The sequence below is a fragment of the Macaca nemestrina genome, chromosome 1 (assembly GCF_043159975.1).
Source record: "Macaca nemestrina isolate mMacNem1 chromosome 1, mMacNem.hap1, whole genome shotgun sequence".
In the NCBI taxonomy this organism is placed as follows: Eukaryota; Metazoa; Chordata; class Mammalia; order Primates; family Cercopithecidae; genus Macaca; species Macaca nemestrina.
The window spans coordinates 33,523,186-33,544,654 of record NC_092125.1 but is presented as its reverse complement, the minus strand read 5'-3'; the positions used below and the strand labels follow the sequence as shown (position 1 = coordinate 33,544,654).

The following is a 21,469-nucleotide window of genomic DNA, read 5'->3' as shown; positions in this document are numbered from 1 at the left end:
TATAACAGTGCCTAGCACCTGTTATAAACACTCTATTGTTATTTGCCAGGGGTGAATCAAATATAAGAAGAGTGTTTGGATATGATTACCTTTAAACTCCCTGCCGATCCTGAGGTTCTATGTCTCTATATCATTCCAATCCCTCAGCATTCCATTCAGTAGGGAGGGGGCAGCATTATCCACATTTTACAAACAGTAAAATTGAGCCATAGAGAAGCAAAATGTCCAGTAAGCAAGTGGAAGACTGAAACTAGGACTCAGGTTTTTAGATGTAAGTATTAGGACTCTTTCCGGGAGGCTGTGTGCCTGTACATTTAAAAGCGAATGTTAGATATCCCTTATGAGCCTGTGAGCAGTGACCCCTTGATGTTCCTTCTCTGCCAAGGTTCTCCATAAATGTGCATCAAGGTCACTTCTGTCTCTACCTCTGAGATGATCTCAGGCCATATCTTTTCGGATAGTTTTCTTGCTAGCTTTAAAAAAAGCTATATTGTAGAATTGGATGAAGGGCCAGCTGCCTGTATTCTCTGCCTCTTTAGGCATTCCCATGCCTAGGTCGTGCTACGTATATACATACTTCACTTGGCTGCAGACCCTGACTTTTTGGAGGGTTTCTTCTGCTGAGCGAGGACCTCAAACCACTTGAGAACCCCACAACTGACCTTATTCCAAAACATTCTATCCCAACCACTCGCCCATCCCATTCCACCCTGGATTTCTCCTACAATCATGGGCAAAGGATCTGCAAAAGCTTCCATCCTTCCCCTTTCTCTTCCTCTCTGGGTTGGTCAGAGGGAATCCTCTGTCTTCTTCAGGACCCTGGCTATGCAGAGGCAGCCTCAAGAGTTGGGTGCGGGGAGTATTCCTGAGCCTGAATCTGGAGTGTTTAAGAGGATTTAGGATGCTTTTCTTTTCTGTCCACTAGGGGGCTGCTTGTAGGGGGATGGAAAAAACGGAGGCTTAAAAAAAATCATGCTGCTGAAATTTCAGCAAGAGGGGAAAAGAGAGAGCGCGTGAGAGAGAGAGAGAGAGAGAGAGAGAGAGAGAGAGAGACAGCAAAGCAGTCCCAGGCTTCCTCCTCTCTTTCACGTCAGAGGCAGGAACCGACTGTGCTAAGGCTGTTGGCTCAACACGCAGAGGAGACAGGGGCAGACCCAGGGAGAGTGAGAGAAGGGGGTCCTCTCTGACCCAAGGAATTACCACTAGTGGAGTGAATCCACCTGACTTTTTGATCTTATTTTGGTTACCTCCTCATTCTCCTTCCACCCGTAGCCCTGACAGCTTGGGTTTCATTTCTTTCGTGAAGCCTTGTCTCTTCCTCCTAGAAAAGGAGGAACGGAAGAGAAGGGAAAGAGGTGGGCTCTCTAGGTGAGCGCATCAGCTGGCTTCAACCTGAGCAGACAAGAATTTTCTTCCCAGGAAGCTCCTCTCGCTCCCCGGCCGCCCACCCCCAGCCTGGGTAAGTCCGGAGCACTCGCTCCTTTGATTTTCTCGCTAACGTGATTTCAGCACCAAGGAGAGCTATGAGATGCATTTTGGTTCCTGGGTGTCTGTGTGTTCCTGCAAGGCATTTGGCACTAAGGTTACATCTATTTCTCTGCTGCCAGTAGAGTCGGGTACTGCGTAGGGAAAAGAAAGGCGCAAAACTATGTTTACCGAATTAAAGGGGGATGTGGGCTCTGGCCTTGCGGGTGTGTGTTTGTGTGTGTGTGTATGTGTGTGTGTACTGTTGCATAAGACAGGTGAGGTCTGAGCTAAATTGTCGGTGGTTTCTGCGTGTCTCCATGTAGGGCTGTTCTTTTTGTCTGTAGATAAGCGAGAGGGTTTGGGGAATTAGTCGTGCACCTTCTTTAACTCTCTCCCGACAAGCCATCCATGGTGGGAAAGAGTTGCAAAGGAAGCCTGGGGGGTTGGGAGTGGAGGTAGAGCTAAAAGTTATGCACCTCTGAAAGAGCTTTAAAGAGGTGGTTTGTAAAATGTCAGTTTCCTAGGATTCTCTGGGCTCTTGCTGTGGAGAGAGACCAACCTGACCTTTTACTTTCTCTCCTGGTGTGAACCCATGGCAAGTGGGCAGGTGCAACAGGTGAAGCTCAGGCTGGGGCGGCTTTGGGGGGCTGAGGTCCCTTCTGACTTTATGGTTGTAGGAAAGTGCTAGTGTCTTGAGCTTTGCAGAGATTGGCTGATGTGGGTTATATTACATTTGCAAGGAGGCAGGAGGTACCCTCCACTTTTCTGTCATCCTTGGCTATGGGTGGTTGGAAAGAGGACAAAATCTGTTCTGCCCTGTTTTCTGGGGCATCTGGTAGTGAAAAACAGCTAAGAAGAAAGGTTTGTCTCTATATGTCTAGGGCAAGCAGAAACAAACTTAGACTTGTCCCAGACTCAGGAGGGCTTCAAGAGGTACTCTGTTCTCCTTCAGCACTGAGAGGCTCTGCAAACAGTAGCTCATTATTACTTCATTCTTCACTGCTACTACTTTTTTGCAAGGTATTACTCTCTCCTGCTTTCTGCCTCTCTGAAGTATGTTCAGTCAATTTCCTGCATCTGCTTTGGTATTGTCTTGGAGACAGTATATGCCTGCCCCTGCCCCATTCAGTCCTGGCCACGCCTACCTGGTTGAGTCATTCAACAAGTGGTGTTGAGGATTTCCTTCAAACATTCAAGTCTCCGTGGAGCCAGCATCCTACAGGGAACTTGAAAGAGATGTGGCTTGTTGTAGGAGCAAGTTTTCCCTTGATTTGACCCCTAACTATTTATGGTTCTGGTCACTTTCTTCAAGTGTGTTGAGACAGGGGAGATACATACGCAGGGTGGGGTGGTTTCACTCTTTCCAACCCCAAATGAACCCTAGAATGGTGATTCTTTGTCTTATTTTTAATTCAGCACCATGAGCCCCTTCTCCAAGATGAAGAAAATGCTCTCCACCTCTGGCTGGGAGCCTTCCGGGTGAGAGACATAGTTCTGAGTGAAATGGCACCACTTTTCTTTTTTTACTATGCTTGGCATTGGATCCAGAAATCTTAGCATCTCCCTAGAATGGCAGGAAGTATAATGCATCCAGGAAGAGAGTGAAGTCAGAGGTTGTAAGGGTAGGGAAGAAAGACTGAAATAGATAAATGCAGAGCATCAGAAACCAACACTGACTCATTCAATATTTTAACACTCCAAACCCTCCAGTCCTTGAAATCTTCTGGTTTGAACAAGTGAGTGGATGGATTTCTGCATGGCACATCCATAAGGATTTTTTTAAAATTATGCCCTTGCAGTGGACCCTGTCCAAAACCACTGTTTATTACTGAAGTCACCATACTTAGTGGTCGTTATCTTATTAATGCCCTTAAATTCTCTGAAAAAAAAAAAGTGCTCAGTGACATTATTGGAACCATTTTATGAATGGAGAGACAGATGCTTAAAGTGGGAGGCCAGAGGATAGCAAAAGCGGAAATAGAACTTCTAACCTGCTAATATTCCCTCACCTAGGAAATGCAGTAATGCTCATGTGCAGGAGAGAAGGAATGAATTGCTCCCCAATGGATAGACTTGCAGCCAGAGCCTTTTAGGGAACTCAGTGTGGAGCAATGGCCTCTCTCTGGTGAAGAATGAGAATCAGTCAGAAGTCTCAAGGTGCTGCTGGCCTTTACTTCTCAGCTAATAAGATGGCCAAGAGTCAGGTAAAGAGCTCTCTGGGCTTACTGCAAAGAGACAACCCTGGGCTGGTGGCATCTAGGCTGAACTGATGTCATGCACCTGATTGCCACATCACCATGCCCCAGAGGTCCCAGCTGAAGCCACCCTATCTGGGGCATGTTGCCATAGATGTCTTGGCTTTGGGTGTTGGGTGACTGTTCTCTCTATGAACCTTTTCTGGGACCACCTTCACTGAGTCCTCTGTGGCTCTGAATGTGGCAAGGATGACTAAGGAGCAGGAGAGAACTGGGCTCTGACCATGTATAGAACCACTAGAAGAGGAGTGGGAAAGTGGATGCAAACTCACTTTACATATAATGCCACTTCTGCAGCATTCCTGGCTGTCACATCTGGCCAGCAATCTGGAGACAAAGTAAGTTCTCATGCCCAACCCCACTTCACTGTGCAGGGGAGACTGCTGGGCTGCCCCCCAGGACTGGGGAGATGAGGAGTGGTGGGGAAAGATGGAAGGAGGAGGTCAGCTGCTCTGCCCTATTCTCCATGGCTATAGGTTGCCATCTTTTACCTGGAAAGGGCCGCTATTACTTTTTTTGTTGTTGAAAAAATGATGTGTAATTTGTATATAATAAAATGCGCTGATCTTAAGTATTCAGATTAAGTTTTGACAATTGTGTACACTTGAGTACCCCAAAAAAGATGCACAAAAGTTCTCTGTGCTTCTTTCCAATTTTTCCCTCTCCCAACCCCATCACTTTCTGACTTCTATCAACATACCTTACGCTGCTACATTTTGCAGTGGAAATGTATTGCTGAATGTATTACTTAATAGATGTGGTATGTAAACCCTAGACTTTCCAGAGAACACCTCAGAGTTCTGAGGCTATTGTTACTGGGTAAGTAGCAAAGATGTGGGAGGGGTACATTCTGCACCCCAGCCTTAAGGTCATGGTGTTAGAAAGCCAAGTGGTCATTTCAACCGTTTATAGAAACCAACAATCAAATGTGAATAGAAACTGTAGAAGCTCCTGCAGGCAACTGCCTCAGAGCTGACCTGAGTTATTTGATGGAGTTCATAGAGATGATTTTGAAATTTTTATTAAAAACTTAGAATTCAATATTCCAAGTTGGTGGCTGGTCATGAATCTTCCCATCTGGGCTCCGGGAGAGTGAGCTGAGGAAAGAGTATCTATGTGAGCTTAGTAAAGAAAGAAAGAGGAGAGTTCATTGTGATAGAGCTTTTGCCATGAAATTCATCCCTATCCACAAAGGTCATGGTGGAGGAGGGTGCTGTTTCTGTTTATTTAAGAGTAAATTTAGAACCAGAAGCCACTTACAGAAACTCATGTACCAACATAGCTCTATCCAGGGATGTCTCCATTCACCCTGCTCCCATCCCTGGGTTGTGGGCTGGATAAGGTATTACTCTTCTGCATTTTACCATTAAGAACTAATGGAGTTATCAGAAGGTTTAGTAACTTTGGTGAATGTGTGTTTGTGTGTGTGTGCATGTGTGGTATCAGCACACATGTACAAACATATATAACCAGTTTGGACACGTTGCCTGTCCAATTCTATTCTACTCTGTCCCTCATTTAAGGGCCACTGGATAAAGATGGGGAATTTTGTGCACCATTTGTACATAGGGTCTTCCACAAGGAAATCAGAGTTTCTGGATTAGAATCTTTAGTAGAGCTTAAAATGTGTCCAGGTAGGTCACAGACCTGTTTACATGTTCAGAGGGTGCTCATGTCCTCTGCCTCCCTCCATTTGGAGACCTTACTATAGCACCTTCTTCCAGGGTTTTGCCCCTTTCTGGGGTCACCTGCCTTTGAGAATGCACTCAATGCATCCAGCCAGCTCTTTTAGGGGAAGGCTCCTGAATCATCTCTGCCAGCTGGGATCCCACAGAGTAAAGTGTTGGTTGCTAAACCACCATGTCATGGAAAGTTAGAAGACAGCCAAAGTGAGGACTCCCTAATATGGAAATACAAAGTTGAATGATATCCACAAGCCAATTCCAGTAGATGATTTGGCAGAAGTGCAGAGATACACTTTTGCCTCATTTTGATTATGGGCTATGCTAATAAAGATGAGATTTCCTACCTACTAGAGTTTCATCTTCTTAAGAGACAGTCCAGTGGGGAAGGTGGAATTGGAATGAGGTTGTTCAAAAACTATTTCCAATCACATGTAAGAACCACTGTATCTTTGCCTTGGAAACACGACTTTGAATTACAACTGTACTGGTAAATTTTGAACACATCAAGCTAATAATATGCCAGTTGGCAAAGGGAATTCAAGCAACCTTGTTTTTGTTTTCTCTTTCCCTCCTTTTTAAAAATATAGTTCAGTGACACTAAGTACATTTACATTGTATGCAACCATCATCACCATCATCCATTTTCAGAACTTTCTCATTTTTCCAAATGGAAACTCTGTACACATTAAATGCTAATTCTCCATTTCCTCCCCCACCCCAGCCCTTGGCAACTTCTACTTCCTATCTCTATGAACCTGACTATCCTAGGTACTACATGTAAGTGAAATCATACACTATTTGTCCTTTTGTAGCCAGTTCATTTTATTTAGCATAATGTCCTCAAGGTTCATCCATGTTATAGCATGTCAGAACTTCCTTCCTTTTTATAACTAAATAATATTCCACTGTATGTATGTACCACATTTTGTTTATTCATCCATCCATCAATGGATGCTTGCATTGTTTCCTATTCCCCTCCTTTAATTCTTGCCAATTGCCTCTGCTTTACTCTCCAATCAAGTAAGAAAAGGAAACTTTCTTGTTATGACACTCCCATGAGTTAAAATTGTTCCCTTTCGCTATGAAGTTCAAGAAGGTGGCTTCTTGGAGGCAAATGGAGGAGGATACATTGGGCTGGTGCACATGAATGAATTGGATTTATCTTCTGTATTCAGATTCTCATTGCTAATCAGTACAACAGCCAAAGTTTAAGTGAGCATGGAGGCTAAACTCTCATCTATTCTCCCCGCTCAAGTGCCCCAATCTTATCCCAGAGAGGTACTAGCAGGCAGGAAGAAGTGCAGCCCTCGCCCTTGGGGAGCATGTCTCTGGGTTATGTATTACAAGGTGAGACTTCAAAATGGGGGAAGGAGTTCTGGGGTCAGGGACAAATGATCCAACAGACCCATTACAGTTTATTGAAGGGTTCCAGCCTGGTCTCCTAGGGACCCCTATCCTACAGCAGGGTACTGTCAAGGGCACCCCAACTTGGCTTCTATAATAACGTCTCATGCTCTGGCTATAAATGACTCAATAAAGGTTTATTACCAGGACCCAGGAGGAAGTTGTGATTACTTAAATCTGGATGTGTCCTCCTCAAACCACATGGTATGAGGAAAGACAAAGGGGGAAGCCTGGAACATTGGTCCTAGGACATTATCAACCCAAGATGGCTAACATTAGCAATATCTCTGGGCTGGAATTTGGTCTTTGACCCTAGTCCACCTAAAAATTCACATTCCTGGGCCCTGGCAGCTTGAGTCTTTCTATGGCTTAATGATAAGGCTAGCCAACACTTACTGGGTGCTTACTATAAATTTTGGCCAAGTGTTTGGCACAGAGAATGCCCTTAATAAATGTTTTCTGTCTTTACTATTAATGAACATTTTAAATACTTTACATCATTTAGTGAGTAAAACTTTATGATATATACTATTGTCCCCATTTTACAGGTGAGAAAACTGAGGCATAGTGATGCTAAATGACTTTCTTCTGGGTTGAACAGAACCAATAGAAAATCAGAAAGTTTTTATAAAGCCCTCACATTTTATAAAACCAAGCTCTTGAGGGGTTCAGAGAGGCTAACGTCCATGCCCAAGGCCACACAGCTAGTAGGTGGCAGGGCTGGTTTTTGATCAAATCTGTTTGGAACAGAGCCTACTTTGTTGTTGTTGTTGTTATTTTTGTTTTTGTTTTGTTTTGTTTTTGAGACAGGATCTCACTCTGTCACCCAGGCTGGAGTGCAGTGGTGTGATCATGGCTCACTGTAGCCTCCACCTCCTGGACTCAAGCCATTCTCCCACCTCAGCCCCCTGAGGAGCTGGGACTACAGGCATGCGCCTACATGCCCAGCTAATTTTTGATTTTTTTTTTTTTGTAGAGATGGGGATCTTTATATATTGCCCAGGCTGGTCTTGAATTCCTGGCTTTAAGTGATCCTCCCACCTTGGCCTCCCTCCCAAAGTGCTGGGATTATAAGCAGAAGCCACTGCACCTGGACAGAGCCTAAGTTCTTCCACTCTCTCTGCTGGTTGTATCTTAGTCATCCCTCCCCTGCTCTGGGCCACATGTACACAGAGCCCATGGGGCAAAGGCATCAAGAAGCAAGACCTGGGAGTTATTAACAGGAAACTGAACTTCGAATTCCTACGAGTCCCCTCCTTCCCTCATCCCCAAAAGCCTATAGAGATAATCACGTCTTCTTTAAGTTGCTTTTATGAGAATTAAATAGGGCATGAGTACAAAGTCCCTGGTACAGTGTCTGGCATGGAACATGTCCTCTAGCCCAGATTGTGCCACCTGCTATTTAATATGGCCTGGGGACTGGGTGTGGCTCGGGGTACTTGGTATTTCAACAAGGTAGCAATTATCTGGGCTGACCTGGATTTTATATGCTCCTCAAGTGCTAATGGGTTGGGTTGGCCCTTGTTTTACATCACCTTGATTTTAGAAGCATATGTTGGCTATTTTTTCTCCTACTCTTTTAGCACCAAGAGCCAATCTGATATTTTTAAATACCTGAAAGGTCCCTCTTCCCAATTAATTACATTGAAATTGTACTAGACTGAAATTAATTTGAGCCTTAAGGAGGGTTTCTGAGCTCTATTCTGCAGTCAGCCAGACATCATGAACATTTGAGTTTCCTTTTTTCTACCTTCCCCTCCCTCCAGGTTCTTCTGCCATTATGAATTTTATTTATGAAACATTTTTCCTTCCTTTATAATTATGTTTTCCATAAGAAGAACATCTAACAGCCACCTCCTGGCTGGGCTAGAGTAATTGTTTGAATTTTTTGATGGTGTGCAATTTCAAAGGTTTGAGTTTATATAGATTACTTTGAATTTATCTCCACAAGTACATCGGGAGAGAAGCTGCTGCCTGCTTCATGAAGTATTGTAAGGCCTGTAGTCATGAGCACTGGCATTTGTGTGGATAGTCTGTCTATCTAAATGGATTTCTGTCAAACATATACCATAATAAACCAGATTTTGCCAGCTTGTCCTGTGTAAGTACCTCCTGATGTTCCCTGTGAATTTATCAATACCAAGGTCAGCTGTGGTGCCTGGGCCCAGGGACAGGTGTGGAGAGAGATCAGCTGACAGTCACAGTGCCCTCTCTCCCTCCTCACACTGGTCAGCTGTGAGCCAGGGGTGACAGGGCACAGGCAGACAGAGGAGAGGGCAGTGCCAGGGCTGGAGAGCTCATGTCTGTCCAGGTGCTGGGAGGAGAGATGGCCAGCTGGGCAAATGGACAGGGCCCTGAACACCAGATGAGAGCCCCGCAAGTGGCTATGTTGAAAAGGGCAGAGGCCAGAGCTGCCTATAAAGGGACTGTCTCCTCACGGTGACCCAGTCCGTGCCACAGAGAGATGGAACTTATAAAGCAAGCCATAAAGCCTCCCATTCAAAGCCGTATATATTTATAGAGATATAAATGAAGTTTAATGCCGGTGAAACTCACTATAAAAGCAAAAGACTTCATCTGTATCTATACTTCAGGTGCAGATCAATGCAGGGCTTCCTGCCTTTCTGCAAACGAGAGCTGTCTGTGAGCACGTGTGCCCACTCGCTCACACGCAGCCCAGCTGCCTTGCTCTGGAGCCAGCCATGGGATAGGAGGGACAGAGGTCTTTTGAGCATCTGCAAGTGAGGCGCCCAGCAACGATGCGCTCCCCTTTCCTGCAAGGGCTGTTTAAAAACAGGAAGAAGAAAGAGAAAAAGGGAAAAGCACTGCCAAAACCAAGCTGCTTCAAACAGTCAGGAGCCTGGCTTTAAATAAAACAATTTGAGGCAGGTAGGCTTTTCATCTACCTTGGAAGCTGCCAGGTTTCTGCTCCTCAGACCTCCAGATGGGATGTGACTGCAAAGCCCACCTGACCAGTTCCACCGTCTAAGTGTCTCCACTGACCTTGCATCCCCTGCTGCCCATGCTCACCAGGCAGAAACACTCAATGAAACTCTGACCAACAAGAGTTTGAATCTTGACTCTGCCACTTACTAGCTATGGGGAAATCCATTGACTTCTCTGAGCCCAGTTTCCTCACCCATGAAATGGGGTAAATAGCTCCTACCTCTCAGAATTGCTGTGTCTCTTAAATGAGATGTCATTTTCTAGAAAAAGACGTATAACAGCCCTTAGCACATAGAGATTCTTCAATTAATAGAGTACTCACTTTGTGGGAATTCCAGACAGGAAGTGTATATTTCAAGGCTGGAGATCAGGGGCACAAGATTGCCCTCATATATGTCAACATATGTTGACATATCTTCTCCCCATGGAGTGGAGGAGGCCCTATTTGGCCTGAGGTTGGCTGCAGGAATGAGACATTGCATTCTTGAGATAGGCAGTGGCCTTGAGCCCTCTTCCCTTCTCATGCTATCCCCTGCTCTCCCTGGCTGCAAGGCCTCTGAGCTCAAGGGAAGGTTGGCTGACCAAATAAGATAGCTCTTATCTCCATGAAGTTGCCCTTGGTGGGGCCTGGCTATGTCCTCATTACTGACTCCCTCACAAGGCAAGAAGCAGCAGTGTAGCCCACCGGGGCGTGGTTTCCCTGGGAAGTGTGTCTTGGCTAACTAGGGATGCCCTTCTGTACTGGACCCTCGAGAGGTGAGCAAATCATGCCAAGGGCTCGAATTTCGTTGTGGGCCACCCTTCATCCAGGAGCGGGGCCAGGTGAGATGTTCTTGAGGGGAGGAAAGCATGCTGTTGATCTGCACCCTGATCTGTTCCAAGTGGGGTGTGGGGAGGAGACCACTATCACTCAATCTCTCATTAAAAATGGTCTGAGGCACTGTGCCTGAGTTATGAAAATGCAAGGCAAGAGTGTGCCATGCCCTCCCCTCTACCCCTACCCCTTTTTTTCATTTGTGTTTTATCAGCTTAATTTAGTGAGAATGAGAAACACAGGCAGCCATTCTTGGAGACTGGGAGGGAAAGGGACGAAAGTCCCGAGAGGGCCTGGGGTGACTTCTCCTGCCATGTCTTCACTCTGACCCAACAGAACCCTCCCAAGCAGCATCCTTCTTTGTGACTGAAGGCCCAGGAGATGGTGAGAAGTGCAGAGACCTGTCTCTCTCTCTGCACTCACCCTGTTCCACTGTTTTCACTATTTCCTGTGGGCCTCTGGCAACCACACCTGACATTCACTTACTCTGTGACAGTGGGAAATCTGGGAGGGGACCCAGCTCCCAATACTTGAAATGTTTTGACCTTTTCATTTTAAGTTCTTAAGGTCAAATATTGCTAAAGAGATTATTTTCCAGTGGCAAAAGCCTACAAGGGAGGAAAAATAGCATTTTTACTTCTAATGTTTTGCATCTCACTCCAGAGCCAGGCTCAGCAACTGGCCTGACCAGGACCTGCCAGTGATGAAGGAGGAACTGTGGCAAATGGTTACCTGAGCTCTGATTTGGGGATGTTTAGGCTTTCCTGGGTTCAGAAATCACCAGCTGGGTCCCCAAATAGCTCCACCTCTATTTTCAGTAGCAAAATAATCGCTAACATCTACATGACAAAAACTATTTTCAGGCAATGATCTAAGTATTTCATGTATAGAAACTAACTGATCTCAACAATCTCTTTTGGAATGAGGTGCTATTGTTACCCCCATTTTACAGGTGGGGGAACCAAGACACAAAGTTTACAAAACCTGCCTGAAGACATGTGACAAACGGCAGAGCCAGAATTTGAACCCAGGGATTCTGTGCACTTAATGACTATGCTGTCTCTGAGCATCACACAGAAACCTTCCAGGTTCCCCATTGCCAGAGAGTGACACAAGGAGCTGGACAATTACAGTCCTTACAAGCTTGGTCTGAACCACAAAGGTCAGGTGGAAAGTAAGACCAGAGCAGTCACTATTTCTCTATGGGGCTTGGTTCTGCCAGTCCTACACCTCTTCCTTGGGGAGTCATTCTGTTTTTTTAACAAGGCCCTATCTAACTCTCACAAGATAAGAAAAGAATACAGGTCCAAAGTAAGTGAGTTTTCTTAAATGGGTTTTCCTTCATCCAATCTCACAAGGTAGTGTCAATTCTCATCTATCCACAAAAGCCTCATTCACTTTGTGGCTTATTCACTTTGGAGATTATCTGGGCCAAAGTTGTAACTACTCATCCACTTGTGGGCCACTTCTTTTAACTCTGATCTGCCATCACGAAAAATGAAATTCCTAAAATGGATTCTGAAATGATTGGTCCAGCTGGGCAGGAATATGGACGGCAGATACAGCCAAGCCCAATTTTTTCCTGTGGAGGTTTCTTGTTCAGCTGTGAGGCCATAAATTGAGCACTAATGGTAGTCAGAGCCTCCAGAAGATTCAAGGGGAGGCAGGGGGTGCTGGTGAGGGTATGGGGCAATGCAGGGGCAGCCCAGGCACATCCCTGCTCTGGAGTCAGAGATGGAGATGACAGCAGGGTATCAGCAGAAGAAGCAGGTGGGATGTTCAGCACTTTATAGCCACTCACAGCATGCCAGACACAGCAGCAAACCATGCCAAGAGGCAGACTCATACCAGAGGAGATGCACTGGGGTCCCAGCAGGCCTGAGAACCCCAGTGCAGGCTGGGTTAGAAGCAAGAGTTTAGTTCTTGCATCAGGTGCTGAGTGGAGACAGTTGGCAGGGGGGTGCATCACAGCTCTGGGTAAGGTGATTCAGGGCTGAGAACCCATGCCAGGCTTGGAACAACTACCCACAGGCAGCAGGACACAGAGTAAGCATGAGTTCTGGAGTCAGTGAACGTGAACCAGAATCTTGGCTCTGCCTGCTGTCCCCCCTTAATGAAATCATTGAGCCTCTCTGAGCCTTCGTTTTCTAGTCTCTAACATGGGAATAATAATTACTGTCCATAATTCTGTGAAAATTGAATAAGGCAACATATATAGGACTCTGGGCACTTAATTGGTACTCTGAAAATGTTTATTCCCCCAGTAGAAATAATAATTTCCTGCATTTTGTTTGTGTTTTATACTTTTCATAGTCATATGCTATATTTGATCTGCACAACCATTGGTGAAGCTAAGCAAAATGACTGTTATTAGTTACTTCCAATTTATACATGGGAGAATTACTATAGAGTTTCAGTGACTTGCCCAAGATAGCACAGGGCAATAAGTGACAGAATTGAGATCGCAACCACACTAACCCACACCTGTCAGTTGAAACATTTATGGTTCCCTTTGTTGTCCTGTAATTGGGCTGGTCATTGAAATCACAAAGGTCAAGAAGACCCGCTGTTCCGATGGCCAGAAGACAGAACCAGCTCCATGGGCTCTGCAGTATCTCTGTGGATACTGGGCAGGGCCTGGGGTGTCCTTTAGAGACTTTGGCACCAGGCCTTTCAAGTCCTCTTATTTCTACAATGTGTTCTGAGGTAGCTTCCTTAGTAGCTTAGTGCTGAGTGCTATAGAGGCCAAGCTTCCTTTAAGTCATATATCGTTGGCTTTCTGCCCCCAGACAGACATCTTAGGAGCCTGAGTCACGGAACATGGCCACTGCAAAGGAAGCATCTTCCACCTCATTCCTCCACTAACGGCAGAAGCAAAGCCTGTGTGTGCAGCAGGTCAGTAGCCTCAAATGTTAGCTCCACAGGGAAGCCCACTGTAGTACTCTTATCTAAAATAACTCTCCTTGTCACCACTCTCCCACTTTACTTTTGTTTATCACATTTATCACCAGCCAACATAGTATATATGTATGTTATTTCTTCCTTATTGTCCATTCCCTCTCAACAGAATATAAACCTGGTGAGAATAAAGACACTATCTGTCTTACTCACAGTTGCATTCCCAGCCTGGAATTCTGTTGGCGTTCAGTAAATATTGGTTGAGTGAATGAACAAATGGGTTTTCATCCAGTGTTCTCTATTTCAACAAGCTGTTATTAAAGATCTACTCTGTGCCAGTAATTTCATTAAAGGCTGAAAACCGTGGCTTCACTAAAGGTGAAGTTCAGTGACAGATGGCTCCCTGTCTTTGAGGGTCTTCCAATCTGGTTGGAGTAAAGGGGGAGTCACAAAGATAACTTCCTAGCATTGTGCTAATGTCTAGGAACCAGCTGTGTCAAGTAGGAGTGGGGTCAAGGGAAGGGTGACTCATCCTGCTCAGGGTATCTTATTAAGTTCCACGAAGGAGATGACAGGTGGGTTGCATATTAAGGGTGCGTAGGACTTTGCCAACCCAGAAGCGGCACTCCAGGTAGAAAGAACAGCATATGCAAAGGCTCAGAGTCCTAGAAAAAGCATATTGGAAGGTAACCAAGAAACGTGATGTGGCTGGAACAGAGAAGCACTGGGCCTTGGTGCAGGTGGTAGTGAGAATGGTGAGATGATACTGAAAAAGGAGATTGGAATTTGTTTTTCTCTTCAGGATACTAATGGGGAGAATTACCAACTGCTCAGAGTACCTTAGGCATGAGATCTTAAGCTATGTTGTAAGATGCAAGTTTGTTGCCTCTTTCATCAGAGAATTACAGGAGCAACTTAACTAAATTTTATTCATGATTGAGATGCTCTTTTATATTAGTCACACCTTTTACTGCAAGATCTCCAAGTCCAAGAGTGATGGAGGGACTTGGGATGAATAGATGGGACCCACATAGCTGCCAGATTCCTCATCTTCGGTAGAATGCTGGGGGATGCCATGCTGTTCTCGTTGTAACAACCTAAGGCCAGTTCCCAGCCACCCACACTGATTCATTCATTCTAGATACTTTCATAAAAATGACACCACTCAGATTGGTAATATAGAGATTAAAAGCAAGATTGTTTAGTGAGAATGAGAGAGACAGAAATAAATGAATGAAATAACAGAAAGGGAGGGAGGGAGGGAGGAAAAGACTAGGTATGGTGGCTTATGCCTGTAATCCCAGTGCTTTGGGAGGTTGAGGCAGGGGATTGCTTGAGGCCAGGAGTTTGATGGTGCAGTGAGCTATGATCTCACCACTGCACTCTGGCCTGGAGACAGAGCAAGACCCTGTCTTGAAAGGAGGACAGAGACAGACTGAGAGAAAGAGAGACCTTAGACCAGAAACTTGAATGCTCATTCTGTTTGCTCTAACTGTGGCTTATTTAAGAAAATTGTCCATTCTGCTTACTAAATCCCTTCTCTTCTGGAAAGAGGATGTGGTTGGGAGGCTCCCATGCCAGGGGCTCCACTCCAGGAAAATGCTTCCCTATTGATTTTTGTGTCAGCAATTCAAATGGGAGTATTTATACTGCGGCTGAGCACCTAATAAAAATTTAAATTATTGTTTAAAAAAAAAAAAAGTAAGGAAGGAAAAACTCATCAAGGAACGACCTGCTAAGGAGAATAAAAAATAGCCACACATAGGAGATGAGGACCTCAGGAAAGGAACTGGAACACTAGGGTTGTGAGGTTCACCAAGATGTGTCTCAGGCCCTTGCGTTTCTCCTCTTGAATGCTTCTCCCTCTGATCCAAACACTTCTCCCAGGCTTCATCACTCATTAGCTCAGGAGCCTGGGTAAATAACAGGCATTTCTCTCTTACCTCTTCTGTTCCTTGAGTAGGAGGAAACAATGGAATCTCAAATATCACTTATGCAAAGCTCTTGGAAAGAGCATAACACATAGTAGGTACTCAACAAATATTGATTTCCCTACCTCCTTTCCCCTGTGTAGGATCCCATATTCAGTTGCTTCCTCAAAGGCCATGCCCTATAGCCTATTAAAACCTGATTGCAGCCAGCTGCTGTCCTACTTGAAAGGCCCTGAGCCGCTAAATCACACCTATGTATAAATGATCGATAATGAATTAATAGGTTAGTGGTAGCACTTATGGAAGGCAGAAGGCAAGAACCAAAGGAAGCTTTAATGGCAGAATGTTAGAAACCAGTTACAGGCCTCTGTAGTGAGAATTTGGGTGATGAGGCTTCAACAGAGTTCCTTAAATCATGCCTGCTAGGAAACCACCTCTCTCATCACCTGTAAGGACAGATGGTGCACAGGGTCAGAAGAGCAGAGATCAGGACCCTCAAACTTTAGTGTTGGCATCAGAGGGCTCACCTACTCCCTGACCATATCCTTGACTTGACAGTGTCATTAACTGTACCGTCTCCAAAGTCTTGACTTCAGGCCTCCTGACAGCTTGTTTTTTCCTTCTGGCTCCAGTATTCCAACTCCAGCAATTATACAGTTGCAGCCTCTGACCTTGCCTCTTTTTAGCCATCCATAGCCTCACCCTGGCCTCACCTTACCAGGCTTAGAGTCCACCATCCACTGTTACCACTGATCTCCTGCAGAAACCTCTCTGGATTTATTTTCTTGTACTCATCTGGCAAAACTCCAACCTGGTTAAACCCAATTTCTGGTCTATCCACACTTATGTCTGGACAACTATACATTGCCAGAGAAAAATAGATAGTTGTGCTGACTGTTGTCACTTAACAATAATGACCATAATTCCCAAATGAATACTAGAAATAGTCTGGCAATCTCACTATATTTTCCTAGTAAGTTACCTTTCCTGCCTCCACAATTTTATTTCTCCTTTCTCAAGAGATGGCTGCCCTCCCTTTTTAATCTTCTCTCAGATGATGACCTTACCTTGTATTTTATAGACAGGCAGTCCCTCATCTCCCTGCCACTACTCCACACCTCTTGTTGTCCCTGTGCCCATCCTTTTGGCCTTCCCTTTTTATTCATGGGTGCCATGGCCCTGCTTCTTGCCAAGGCCAACCCTCCCCAAGTGCCCTAGACCACACCCTCTCATGCTTCCTAAACCTCTGTTCCTGCAATTATCACCACTTGAATCCTCAGTTTCTCCCTTACTACTTTGTTTTCCTGTAAGCATAGAAATGTGTTCTGATATCTCCTACCTTGAGAAAGTGAAACCCTCTCTTGACTCTACTGTCCTTGTAGTTTCCACCCTATTTCTCAGCTCCCATCTCTAGCAAAACTTACTGAAAACATCACTGTTTCCAATTCTCACTTCCAGTCTCTCTTCTCCCAAGCAGGCTTCCATCCTCACTACTCCAAAGAGACTGCTCTTGTCAAGGACTCCAGTGAACTTCATCTCATCAAATCTCCTGGTCATTTGTCTGTGTTAACTTGGTACTTGGCCTCTCAGCATTATTGGACAATTATTCCTCCTTACTTTTGGGAAAACGGGTCCATGATAATTACTGTGGATAAATGTGGACAAATTTGGGGTTTTAAACAAAGATCTCATGGATCCAAAGTTTTAGGCAATATGGACCTCCTAAAAAGATTCACAATTTTGTTTTACTCCATATGGACTATTAAGTAGACAACAGGGTCAAACAGCAAGGTCATACAGTCAGGAGAGTTCCCTTGTCATTGCTTAGGCAGTCCCCTTCTGAGAGCCTGGCTTCTTTCTCTGGAGCCATCAAGGAATAGGCAGGGAGAAAGGATCTTCCTTTCAGTCCAGTGTTGATCTGTGGCTTCTTCATGCCCTTGTTTCTGCTTGGCTGTCACTCCTTACATGCCACATTGGGGCTCATTCAAGCTGATTTCCCCAGCCCTACCCACTTCCACCACTGTTGATTTACCTATAATCAAGGGCTATTTGTCTATCATATTTACTTCACTGAAAAACAGTCATTGCTTTGAAGGATTTCATAACATGCTATCAAATAAATTATTTTGAAAAAATAATATTTTAAAAATACTCAGCCTTTGTGATAATTTGTGATCACATTTTGTCTTTCAATTTTTCTTTTATATTTTATATCATTGGCCTGGATTTGGTCTTTAAAAGTCTGAACCTCAAATGCAGATCTTGCTTAGGCATTTGCTGACCTACAACCAATGAAAAAGATGTTTGCTTAGTCACAGAGTATATTCTGCTTTGCAGAGGTACTTTCTCTGACCACAGACAAGGAGGTAGTTTCATTCCTTGTGAAAACTCACTGAACAACACCCTCAGACCCTTATTTGACTACGGGCACCTTAGGAGATTGAGGAGGGATATTTGAGATGCAACTTTACTTTCATATTAAGGTTTAGGCCTAAACTGCAGAAAATCTATACAATCACAATTTTTAACTTAAAACATTAATCAGCAACAACCTGGACTTCCTCCTACATATCCAAAAATCCCACCAAATATACTGTTGCTTATCATTTCCTGGTCTTCTATAGCACTGCTGAATATAACATAGGGTAGATGCCTGTATCATCTGAGTAACAGATGGCGGGTGTTGGTATGGCCTTTTATTACTTATCTGTGTAATCTTTGAGATGTTCTTGAGGACTGGTACTTTAGCATACCCAATAGCACTAATGACTTTATATATTCTTCTGTTATCATATTTACTATCATTTAAGTAATCAATTTTCTGCTCCATTTATTTGTCCATTCTATGAAAGAAGTGCTGGAAACCTCAGAGTTGCTCCTAAACACTCTAAACCCTTTTTTTTTTCTCATTGCATTTTTTATGAACTTGGCACCTCTAATGCTTCCTCCCATCACTCCACTTTCGTTTCCATGACACATTCTGAAGTACAGAAACACAAACACATTGTAGAGTCCTCAAGTAAGAGGCACCCAGGCTTCAGGAACTGTCCTAGGTGCTGAATATCCAGCAGTGACGAAGGTCTCTGAGCTCCTGAAACATTCATTGGCGGAGACGTGTAACACATCCATCGCCAAGTTCTACTGACTTTACCTTCTTAATATCTCTTACATCAGGACATTCCTCTCCATTTCTAACCCACTAGCGCCTTCGTCTTTCTCTTCTACTATTAAACTGCCTTCGTCTTTCTCTTCTACTATTAAAACAAGTTCCTATCTTCCCCACATCCTCTCTTGCCTGTTATTTTTTCCCCTAAATTTTGATCCTTTATTTTCTTTAGAATAAATAGTTGCCATGACTGTTATTGATGAAGAAACAGATGTCACTGAATTATTGAGAGCTATGGTCATCGTGGATGTTAACATCTGGGATGTGTTTTGTGAACACTTGTGATTTTAGGTATAGAATTTAAGGTGGTGGAAGTTGTATCTGTTGAGACTCCTGATGTTGCCACTTTTGACAATGCTGTGGTTTTCATAGTGATGACTGTCATATTGCTTAAGACTGAGGAAACTCAAGTTTGTGATAATTCCACAGTGCTATGGGAAGGTTCACTTATATGGCTAGAAGGCACACGTTGGATATTCTAGTTCTAGAGATTGGGAAGTTCAAGATTAAAGCACCAGCAGATTCATGTTTGGGTGAGAGGTTGCCTTCTGCATAGATGGTACCTCTTCATTGTGTCCTCACAGGGTGGAAAGGGGCATGTTGCTTTTTCCCAATCTATTCTCTACACTTTCATTGATGGTATCAGCAATATGTATATCTGATCATGTCACTCCCCTGCTTAAAACCTTCAAGCACTTCCCATTGATCTTAGGACATAGGCAAAAGTTCTTAACGAGGCTCTACATTATCCAGTCCCTGTTTCTCTCTCTAGCTTTGCTCCCTCTCACACCCTGAGCTCAAGCCATGCTTGGCTGTTTTCTGAGTTCCCCACACTCCCTAGTGTCTGTTCTCTATTCTTCCCCTTTTTCCTTCTTCCCCTCACCTCCAGGTCATTTCGCCACACCTTCCTGCCTCTGCCAAACTCATTTTTATCTGAAGATCTCAGCTGAGATGCCACTTCCTTCAGGAAGCCATCCCTGGCTCCCCAGACCAAGCCAGGTGCCACAGTTACATGTTCTCATAGACCCTTCTAAGTTTCTTTTATCATTTGAAAATTTTAAATTGTGAAATGTAACACATACATAGAAATAAACATAAAACATAAACATTAAATTTAATCAATAACAATAAATCAAATTCTCCATAACCACCCTTCAGGTCAAGGAATAGAACATCACTAAGACATCAAGAAGAACACCCCTGATATGGTTTGGATCTGTGTCCCCACCAAATCTCATGTTGAATTGTGATCCCCAGTGTTGTAGGTGGGCCCTGGTGGGAGGTGACTGGATGAGGGGAACAGATTTCTCATGAATGGTTTGGCACCATCCCCCTTGGTACTGTCATCATGATAGTGAGTGAGTTCTCACTAGACCTGATTGTTTAGACGTATGTAGCACCTCTGCCTTCTCGCTGTCTTCCTCTTGCTGTGGCCATGTGAGGTACTGGCTCCCCCATTGCCATCCGCCATGACTGTAAGTTTCCTGAGACCTCCCCAGAAGGCAAGCAGATGCCAGCATCATGCTTCCTGTGCAATCTGCAGAACTGTGAGCCAATTAAATCTGTTTTCTTTATAAATTACCCAGTCTCAGGTATTTCTTTATAGTAATGTGAGAACGATGATCACATTACTAATGAGAACCCTGATCACAAACCCTCACCTCCACTGGCAATAACTGCTTTCCTGACTTCATGGTAATAATTTCCTCACTTTTGGAGGGTTTAGAATTTATAAGCATAGAAATATATACAGTTTATATATCCAGTATCAATTTTCTCAAATTTGCTCAAAATATTTAAAACAAAAATATTATATCCTATATAAACATATAATTTACATATAAATTTGTCAGTTATTTCCTATTAGGAGCCAAGAAAAATAAATTTATATATTTAATTATTGAGACAAAATTTCACTCTGTTGCCCAGGCTGGAGTGCAGTGGTGTGATCTTGGCCCACTGAAACCTCAGCCTCCTGTGTTCAAGTGATTCTCAGCCTCCTGAGTAGCTGAGATTATAGGCGTGAGCCACATGCTCAGCTAATTTTTAAAAAATTATTTTTAGTGGAGACGGGGTTTCATCATGTTGGCCAGGCTGGCCTCAAACTCCTGGCCTCAAGCGGTCCACTCGCCTCGGCCTCCCCAAGTGTTGGGATTACAGACATGAGCCACTATGCCTAGCAAAATAAATGTATCAGTTTAGAAATATATATGTATATATTCTAACCATATATATAAGACTACTTAACTAATATCCATGTTTCCCAGGAGGCTGTAAGCTCCAAAAGAGCAAGGATAGAGTCTCTTTTGCTCACCTTTGTCTTTCCAGAGTCCTGCCCAGTCCCTGGCATATAGTGAATCCTCGATACATATTTGGAGACTGAGTGGAGATGACACCCAGGTAGACTCCAGGTAAGGGCTGAGCTCTTATGAGAGTCATTATAAGGACCCCTTTTTAGAAGGGGGCTGCAAATTGGGCATTAGGGCATCCACTGTGTATAAGAAATATGTTTAGATGCCTCTGTCATGTTCCTCCCAAAAACCTTAAATAAGAAAGGTGATTAAGAAAGCTATGTGGGAAAATAATTCTGTCTATTGTGCATCTTTCTATGTATCCGTCTGTTTTTTTATCTATCCAATCATGTAATATTATACAAATGCACACCTATTAAAATATATCAGAGGCTGGGCGCAGTGGCTCATGCCTGTAATCCCAGCACTTTGGGAGGCCAAGGTGGGCAGGTCGTGAGGTCAGGAGCTTGAGACCAGCCTGGCCAATATGGTGAAACCCCATATCTGTTAAAAATACAAAAATTAACCCATTGTGGTGGCATGCGCCTGTAATCCCAGCTACTTGGGAGGCAGAGGCAGGAGGATCGCTTGAACCCGGGAGGCAGAAGTTGC

General features: G+C 44.2%; 1 protein-coding gene across 5 annotated transcripts in view; it reads left to right on the top strand.

The window, feature by feature from the left end:
* The first annotated feature begins 1,004 nt into the window (after positions 1 to 1,004).
* LOC105484466 (tenascin R) overlaps positions 1,005 to 21,469 on the top strand; it is a 425,382-nt gene continuing 404,917 nt past the window's right edge. For 2 of the 5 annotated variants that reach the window (XM_071076034.1, XM_011746104.3), the window contains exon 1: positions 1,006 to 1,459. The gene's annotated coding sequence lies outside the window, so the exon portion shown is untranslated. Of the gene's footprint in view, positions 1,460 to 13,360; positions 13,467 to 21,469 lie in introns of all 5 variants that reach the window. The other 3 variants (XM_011746105.2, XM_011746108.2, XM_011746110.3) reach the window with 3 other exon arrangements.